Genomic DNA, 9053 nt, shown 5'->3' on the forward strand with positions numbered 1-9053 from the left:
CTGTGTGAATGAGGAAATAGTTATCTAATACCTTTATTGCTATATTATATATGGTAGTAAATATAAAAATGATCTAAGTAAAAGTTCTTCAAAATGAAGCTGAATTTTACTACCTTTGGGCCCCGCTTCATGATGATTAGTCACAGATAGCAAAAACATTTTATCTGAGTTGCGGCATAGCTGGCATATTATTTCTTTGTAAGTGAGATTTATGTGCCACTGTATGTTGATTTTAAAATAAAATTTTGTACAAAACATTGCTATCTACAACCTCTTGTTTGGTTAGAGGGGCTTCTCGATATCGCTAGGCCGATGACCCTTTGGTTGCCCTACCATACTTCGTAGGACCAAAACTGAAATGTTAAGCAAAAGTATCAATTATTCCCGGCATCAGTCTTTTCTATATACACACATTATTATAATTATGGAAACACTTGTGTTGTACCTTTCAACAAACAATTCTATAACCTAATACACCAAAACAGCTACTAACTATATATTTGAAGAAAAATGAAAAGTAAAACATGAAGTACTAACCTTATTTCATCAAGATACTTGAAATGGACAAACTGTTGTCTGAAAACGAATCCAGAAAATAGATGATTAACGAAACCCAACCCTAGAAAAACAGAATATTTGAATTGAAATTAAAGATAAATTGAATGGTACCTTTCGCGATAGCTCAAACCAATTGAGATGGTTAAACTCACATGATAAATGATGTCTAGAAGGTAGAAGAAGACACATATGATGAGAAATAGAGATTCAGATGATAAAGATGAGGAAATCTCAAATCGCGTGCGTGTGCGACACACATACATATATATTCAGCCTATATGCAATGGTAAATTTGATGTTTCTTAACAATAAATGAAACAAAAAGATGCACTAATCGATTCTAAAGTTACCATAATACAGAAGGATGCTCAAATTCAAGAAAAAACTCATTTAGGCATTTTATCAAACACCTGATATGCATTTCTATATTTTGTTTTTAGCAACTCATATTTATGCTCAATAAAGCATGATTTCTCATACAAAACGGAAAACCAAACACCTATATAATCAATTAATTACAAAGAAAACGCAGCTTTACTATCAATTGCAAGTTAAAGACGTAAACCGTTTGTGAAGAAAGTACAAATGACGATTAAAAGCAAAAAAAAAAACGAAGAAACATAATCAAAATTAAAATATATAATCAATTAATTACAGATATAATGCATCTTTACTACTCCGTATCAATTAGAGGTTAAAGGCTTAAACTGTTTGCAAAGAAGGTAAATACGACGATTGAAAGCAAAATTAGTCTGCAACAAATAAAATAAATAAAAAAATTCACCTCCAAACGTGAGCTGAATAGTAATGATATGCAAGCGACAGCAACATCTTTGAAGCGCTAGATCTGCAAGCAACCAAAAAGATGCACTTAACGATACGTAGGGACACATGGTTTTGTCATGTACAACAAAAAGTCATTACTTATCTTACATTACCAGACTAATCCTCTATTCATTTTCAATATCTTTGCTACTGTATCTGGTGATGAAAATGTTCAAATATGCCAGCTGTATAAAATATCTATCATGTAAACAGAAGGTATCTCAATGGAATAAGATAATTCCATCTATGGAGCAAATAACCACTTGTCATATGAAAAAAGAGCATCGTTAACCCTTTAGGTACAAACATACAACACATTGTATAGTAATAGCTACTGAAAGTATAAGACTGAAACATACACACAAAAGTTACAAACATAGGCAGATATGGGAGTTACCATTTCAACTTTGAGTGAATACACAAATGAATCACAATTTAGTTCAAGAGTTCATTTGGCACACATAAGGAATCGATCTGCATTACTTTATACTAAATTCATATCAAGTGGAACATCTACTCGAGAATGGCCATTACCTGTTTGAGAAAGCCCGTACCAAAAGTTCGGGTGACCTTGACTGATCTTTTAATACGATCATTCATCACCGAACAAAAATCATCAGGGCTAATAAATGGAGCAATCACATAAGTAACTCATAAAATTTAGGGTATCCAGAACTAAATATTTAAAAGATTAAAACTTTAAATATAGAACCCATGATTAATCACATTAACATCTTAGCTGACGCAAACCCAATAACATGTTAAAAATGAATCAGAAATTGACAAAAAAACAAATTAAGATCTGGGAATACACGATATCACGTTGACTTTGGGGAAAATTTTATCTATCCATGATTCCATGTATGTCTTAAATTCTTTATCCTGAAACATAAAACTTAAAAATGCATTTAGAAGTATTATTAAAAGTGGTATAGTTGTGTCTCAAATCCAATGCCACTGTTACTCTAGTCACAACTGTATACTTTAAAAGCATAATTTTTTTTGAAATACATCGGAATTTTAACAAAATGGAGGAAAGAAAAGTGCTTGAACAATTCACAATTCATATTCATACTGAAACTAATAACATAATAAGCACCCCATATACCTTTTTTCCACAACCTCATGTTCCAAAACAGTGGTCTGAACCAAGGTTGCAAAATTCGCTATTCAGGGATTAATCGGTCGGGACTTTGGAAAGATTAATCGGAAATTTGGGGATTAATCGGGAATTAATCCGAATGTACTATTTACATTAAAATATTAAATTTCAAAAATTATATGTGAAATTATAGAATAAAACTATAAATATAAACATAAAGTTTAACATAATTGTCTAAAAATGTTTATTTTGTTTAAAATCTTTAAAATTCTAGTTCAAATTCATGCTAAAATGTTGACGAATTTTGACTTTGACTGACTTTGATTATCAAATTTGATTTTGACCCATCAATCGATGTTGACCAATTAATTAAACGGATTTTCAAAAATCGGAACGGGCTGCCCTTAAAAATGATTAATCGGGGATTAAACGGGTTTTTTGCAACACTGGTCTGAACTCTCACGCCCAAATTATCATATTAAGAATAACTCATAAACTAAATTGGTGCAAACTAATAACAATTAAATCAATAATATACAGTTAATCACAATATCTGTCGCAAAATCATCAAGCATGCAAGGAAAGGATACTGTTATTAAAATTATACCTTAAATGCACAGTCGCCGGAGAGTTTAACAATGACGACGATAGTAACAACGGTTTCATATGAATTGAAACTTTCTCTTCCAAATCCCGAATCTCTGGCACGTTATAAAAAAAACCCTAGGGTTATATGATAATCGTGCGGACAGAAACAACACGACTGAAACCCCAAAGTCTAGTACAAAATCCCAAAAAATAGACGAAATAGGGTTTCATAGGAGAAATTGATCGGTATTAAATCTATATCTGTAAGTGTGAGGAAAGTTGATGGCATCAAATTAAGGGTTTGATAAGAAGAGCGAGGATGAACAATCGAGAAGGGTGGGTGATATTTGTGAGAATATAATAATACTCTGTAAGCAAATTAATAGGTGGGAGGGATTGTCGTTTTGAACTACTTAACAAAGCTAACGGCACATATCGGGATGGCAATTAGTATGTAAGAGAAATTCATGCTGATAATATCAAGAGTAACTCACTTTTGACTTGAGAACTACACATATAAGCTTATCATATTGCTTTCTCGAAAACAATATGATGGAAAGGTAGTTCTGCTATAAGTAGATTATCATTTATTCAAAGTTTTTTCTTCCTTTATCCTTTTCAATCTTGAAATTTGATGTCTCAGGTACCAGCTCGTATGTGATTTTGGGTTATAATTGAATGTCTGTTTTATCTTAGATCACCGTCATCTGCCGCGTCATTAAGGCGAGGGTAAAGATCTCTTTTGACAACAAACAACCTGAAACAAAAGCTAGACAATCAATATAAGGTACTTGTTAAATCAAAAGCTAGACAATCAATAGCTAATAAATCTGAAAGACCACAACCGATAAAGCGCTACTTCCACATTCTACTTTCAATCTTTAATCATATGCAAATGCTTGAATTTTAATGTCTTTTTAGCTCTTCTTAACAAATAAAGTTGTTAATTATGATGGCTGAACTTTTGCTACATAATAGACATTTGGCATGATTGATGTTAACATTGTTAGTGCATGGGTTTATAAATTATACCAAGTGTTCCTTAGTCAGATGTGCAGTGCAAAAGTATTGTTACACATAAGCATTCCAAAGTTAATATGCCTTAAGATGTAAACAACTTTGTAAAAAAAGATGCTTTTCTTTGATTATACAATTTAAGCACTAAATGGTGATGATTGATATTTAACAACTTACATTAACTACGTGTATTGCCTACAAATCGTATATGCAGTTGCAAAAATCTACACGTACCTGGGACTCATCCGACTTTGAAGTCTTACAAGAAGGCAGTCAACAATATTATACTGGGATATTATAAATTTGAAAGGTGTTATACAAGTGTAATACCTTATTTTAGCTGTTGTTTCCAGATTCTTTATGTGTTGAAAATATACCCGATTAGAGGCGAAAGGGTTGATTTGGGTCAAAGGGCATTTGGCTATCAATATCATCAGATTGCAACTGCTCATAGTTTAGTTGTCTAGAAGCTTCATACAAACCAATGCCAACACTAACAGATAGATTAAGACATCTTACATAAGTATCAACCATTGGAATATTAAGTGTACCACCACCAAGCGGTTCGCCTTTGCAGTCTTCCAAAGCCTCTGGTGGTAGCCCACTGGTCTCTGACCCAAACACGAGCCAATCCCCTCTCCTATATGAAAAGTCCTGATCACCAAAAGACCCAATAATGGCACAAATAAGTCCAGAACATGTTTTTCAAACTTTAAGTTCCTCAGTGTCATAATACAATCTCAAAAACCATATAACTATGGTATTGTTTAGATAAAGTAAAAGTGGTTTTGATGACTTACTGAATGAATGTTTGTCCCTCGTTTGGTAAATGCCAACAGCCTTTTCTCACCGTTCTGTACATATCAGATAATTAAAGTGAAAACCAGGAAATTATGGTATGGTAGACAACAGGTGAACAAAAGATTAAAAAATATTATTACTAAGAACCTATTGCTTGAAATAGTCACGAAAATCTGCCCATGAGTTGTGCACTTTAAAACTACTACATATCTGATGTAAAGATCAAGAAGTGACTACATTTTCAGCCTCTAAAAAAAGAAGTGAACTAAATGAGTGTACTTATTATAGTAAAATAAATGAGTGGTGAAGACTTATAAACCATATTTCAAGTACAGAATGGTGATTTCAAATTCAAGAGTGTATTTTTTACTACGGATACAGCCAATAATCAAGTCCAGCTCGCTTTAGTTTTGTATCGTCCACCTCGAATCCTAGTGGCTAAGGGGGAAAAAAGTTATGTTTAAATAGTATAAGATTTAAAATAAAATCAATGTCCAAAAACAGAAGAATACCAAAATTGTGACTTGAGCTTAGAACAACAAAAGAGGCAGCACCTACCTCAACTAAATGCAACCCAACACCTGATGCTGCACAACATCTAGCAATGCAACCAGTGTTTCCAGGAATCTGCATAGAAGAAATTTCAGAAAAAGCTAGAAATACTCATGATGCATATGCAATATAATTTAAATAACTTTAATTTACAATATTATATATTGAATCAATCAAGCAAAACTAAGATCACCATTATATTGATCAAAGTCTTTAAACAACATATCATGAGTAGGGATAACATCCATGCTGTTAGCTGTGTGCGTTTATAAGTAGATTTAAAATAAAAAGAATTACAATTTCAGGCTTTCGAGGTTTTTAATATTTACAAAGTCAATCATTAGCCTAACAGCACATAAGGTTATTTGATGTTAGCTGCACATAGCATATTCCCCAATTCTAACGGTCGATACTCAATGATAATATTCCCTCTGTCCCATAGAAGGTGTCCACAATCAGAATATACATAGTTAAAAAAATATGTCAGAAGATTACAAATAATTAGTCCCTTGTTTTAGCCTAAAATTATTCTTACTCATGAATGACTATAAAGCATGTTATCGGTGAATGAATTAAGTAAATCAAACGAAACATAATTGAACTGAAACTACTATTATTGATCTAATGCAGAATACAATGAAAGAATTGATAGCCAATATTTATTCTTGATTTATTGTTACCAACAGTTATTTGAGCTTCATTTTCTTGCTGATTTAAGCTTCATTCTCTAACTGATTTAAACTTCATTTTATAGGTACTTCTCAACACGTACAAAGCATCCATCTTTTTCTGCACAAAAAGATTGTTAATGGTCGAGAAGGATAATAAATTCAAGAACAAACATTACATTCATAATAATGGCTGAGATGATAATGAAGCTCAAATGATTATAATCACAATTAAAATTCATAATTGAATGTATTATAAACAAAAAGATACAATCAGTTTACTAAACCCTTCAACTAATGGTAGCGTGTAAGATGAAATTCAGATTCAGATCATTCATAAAACAAATCTATATACAAATACAGTTTAATTTATAATAAACCAAATTCGAATTTGAATCGAACAATATAACAAAATCGAAACTTACATATATGTTTTATCAGACTTCTATCAACGATTTCATTTGCCGTCAAAAATTCTCCGGATCCTATCGAATCTGCAACGTTGACTGAAAATCGATTTATTTGCCGATGGATAGAGGATTGGATGAAGAATCGATTTAGGGTTTTTTGGTTGATTAGATGAGTTCGTTACTGATTTAAGATGAGAGGATTTGTTACTGATTTGACTGAAGAATCAATTTTGTGGTCGATTAGTTTGCCGATGTATAGAGGATTGGATCTAGATGAGAGCGTTTTGAAGGATTGAAGTTCTTCAAATGATTTGAGATGGATGGATCCCTAATTTTAGGGTTAAACCCCGCTCGTTTTTAGTTTTGAGGGTTAATTTAGTCTGACAATGTGCTGAGGAAGGGCTTAATCACGTGAATTAATGGTTTATCCATAATTAACGGTTAAGATTAGATTAATTTAACAATTTAGATGGCTAGGATTGAAAGTTGATGGGAATTGTTACTCAATTGTGTGTTTACTTTAAGTATAAGAGATATATATATATATATTATATTATATTCATGTGCATAGTTGACTTGTACTTTCAGTTCCGTTGAGTCGCGCGTTGATAGTTGGTTCATGCCCCGGTTCCGGATTTTTGAACGTCCTTTCGTACGATTTAATATCTTGTACTTTGCGTTTTGCGGCTTGTACTCTTGTAATTTTTAGACATCTCACCAATAATTCGAACCACTTGGATTGTACTTTGTACTTTTTAGCGTTTTGGTCGTTTGCGTCTTCAAATCGTCGAATCTGTCTTTTGTCTTCACCTTTTATTATTTAAACGAATATCACTTGTAAATAGAACAATTGCAACTAAAAGCTTGTCTTTCTTGAAGGATAATGCTATGAAATATGTGTTTGTTTTTAGCATTATCAAGTATATATGCCGACTGGGCGACTCTCGTCAAAGGAGAGTGTCGTGTCCCACAAATGATCCAACGATTAAGTTCACCGGATTTTTAGCTAGTGCCTGAAAGGATGTATAGAGGGCATTTGGAGTTCTTCAAAGTCGGTTTCATATTTTAGGACTAGCTTCACGCATTGTGTTAGTAAACAGGATGCGAAGGGTAATGGACTGTTGTGTCATATTACATAATATGACTCAAGAAGATAATGGATTTGCACTATGTCAGTGGGAGGAAGATATGATTACTGAGGATGTGGAGAATCGTCATGAACGTATAAGAATTAGAGGACGAGATCAAGAGACGGTAACAAGAGAAATATGGGATAGTGGCGTTCACAACCAACTACAAGACGATCTAGTCGAATATATTTGGAACCTTATATCGACCTTTCGCACTTTGCATTAGTTTTTTTTTTTTTTTTTGTATGTAATCTCTACTTTCAAGTTGTTTAGTTTATTTCTATTTTTAGTTTTACGATATCGTTAAATTTTATGTATTGTTGAAATTTAATGAAAATTAATTTATGTCTTTTTTCTTATGTTTATCATGTATTTTATGTAATGTATTTTTTTCATTATATTTATTCACAAAAAAAAAAAAATCAAAAATTGGTGTACCTTACAATAATTTGACTCAAGAATTTAACATTTGAGGTTAAAAAGGATCAAATTCTTACATTGTCACGTCATAGACAAATTTACACATTTTAACTAAAAAATTGTCTCCATTTCACAAGCACGGTTATAGGCAGTCTTATATGGTCCTGAATGGGTTTGTACCTCCATATTAAAAAGGGGGATGATTCTCACACACACTTTTTTGGTCCTCACATACTAATTGAGTATTATTAGTGTGTGAGGACCAAAAAAGTGTGTGTGAGAATCATCCCCCTATTAAAAATGACACACTTTCAAAATTCAGAATTACAAATCAAATGTGTAAATAGGTAAATGATAAAAATACTTGAATTAATTATTTTCTCATTACATGATATAATTCTAATCATGAAGCATAATTGAAGTACAAATGTAAGCTCCCATAATGTAATATGATATATGATATGATATTGTATAAATATGATAATACGTTTTTTCTACCGAAATTTAATAATACAACTATTTTATCTTATTTTATTTTTAATCACTATCACTATATTGTATAATAACGAGGAAAACAAACCCGCGCTTCGCTGCGGGTTGTTTCGATCGATAGTTTTGACCGGTTAGTGCTCGGTTATAGGACGGTTAAAACATAAAGGGTAGAAAAAGGAAGCGGAAAAAGGGTGTTAACAAAAGGGAATAAAAATTTAAATTTTTTTTTATACCAAAATACCCCCAAAATTGGGGTATTTACAATGATGCCATTGTGAATAGTGATTAGGCTGACGTTAGTTAGTATGATTTATAATTTATAATAATTATAATATAATAATGATAGTGGATCGCTTTCATGTATATCACATGATATGAGCGTAAAGGAACTTGATCAAAGAGAGTCATATTCTTAACAGCACAGTGTCCGTAGTTCATTTCGTGTCTATTTTTCAGTGTCGAAAATGGAAGCCGAAATTGACTGACATTA

The sequence above is a fragment of the Rutidosis leptorrhynchoides genome, chromosome 4 (genome assembly GCF_046630445.1).
Source record: "Rutidosis leptorrhynchoides isolate AG116_Rl617_1_P2 chromosome 4, CSIRO_AGI_Rlap_v1, whole genome shotgun sequence".
Taxonomy (NCBI): domain Eukaryota; kingdom Viridiplantae; phylum Streptophyta; class Magnoliopsida; order Asterales; family Asteraceae; genus Rutidosis; species Rutidosis leptorrhynchoides.